Below are 971 nucleotides of genomic sequence, written 5' to 3'. Positions count from 1 at the left end.
AAATACAATTTTATTTTTCTTTCTAGTATTATTTTTATATTTTTATGTATATATTAATAACAATATATTATTTTTAATATTTTTAATATCTCCTGTAAAGGTTTTTGCAAAGAAAAAAAAAAGCATTAGCATAATAAATGGTTACTTTTGTTATTTGTTTTGCAAATGGAAACAAAGCAGTTATTATGCTTAATTTTTTTTTTTTGGTGACAGTTATTATGCTTAATTTGAACTTTGACCAAAAATCTATGCTAAAAAAATATTAAAAAGAATTAATCTCCATGTACAAGTATTTTTACTATACAAATTTTACAAGTCCTTAATATTCTTTATCCCTAAAACGCGCCTCTTATGGCATGTATGTTTCACACGCTTCCTTAATAGATTTTTCAATTAATCAACGCGTGAATATATAACTTCCTTTTTCGAAAGGATTTCGTTTCCTTTTTTGAATTTCTTCTGTGTTTTCTTGCCTTCTCTCTTCGATCTCTTTCGTACGTTTTTTTTCCCTTCTCCTTCACCGTTTACGTAAGTTTCTCTCTCTGCTCTCTTTCTTTGTTTTTCTCGTTTTCCATTATTTCTGAAATCAAGCTCTGAAACTGTTTTGAAGATAATGGATGATTCAACTTCGGATTGTCAGCTGAACCAGAGCGAAGTGGATTTTGAATTTGAATCCAATGAAGTTCCTAAGGTGTGGTTTAGTTCCAGTTAATAATTGAATCTGAATTTAAATACAGTTAGTAGTTTATGATTGTGTAGCTGAATAATGTGTGAACCTTGTCTGTGAAATTTGCTGTTCATTATTTCTTGTTTGAATTAAATCTAATATACTAGTTCTAATGAATTTTCTGCATTTTATATCAGACGTTCGGGTGTAAATCAAGAATATTTTAGTGTATTTCAGAAAAGTTTGGGTGTATTTATAGTTTATGACTTTTCATCTCACTGAGGGTGAATTGTCTTATTGTTTT

The sequence above is a fragment of the Arachis ipaensis genome, chromosome B05 (assembly GCF_000816755.2).
Source record: "Arachis ipaensis cultivar K30076 chromosome B05, Araip1.1, whole genome shotgun sequence".
Taxonomy (NCBI): Eukaryota; Viridiplantae; Streptophyta; class Magnoliopsida; order Fabales; family Fabaceae; genus Arachis; species Arachis ipaensis.
This window is presented reverse-complemented; position numbering follows the sequence as displayed.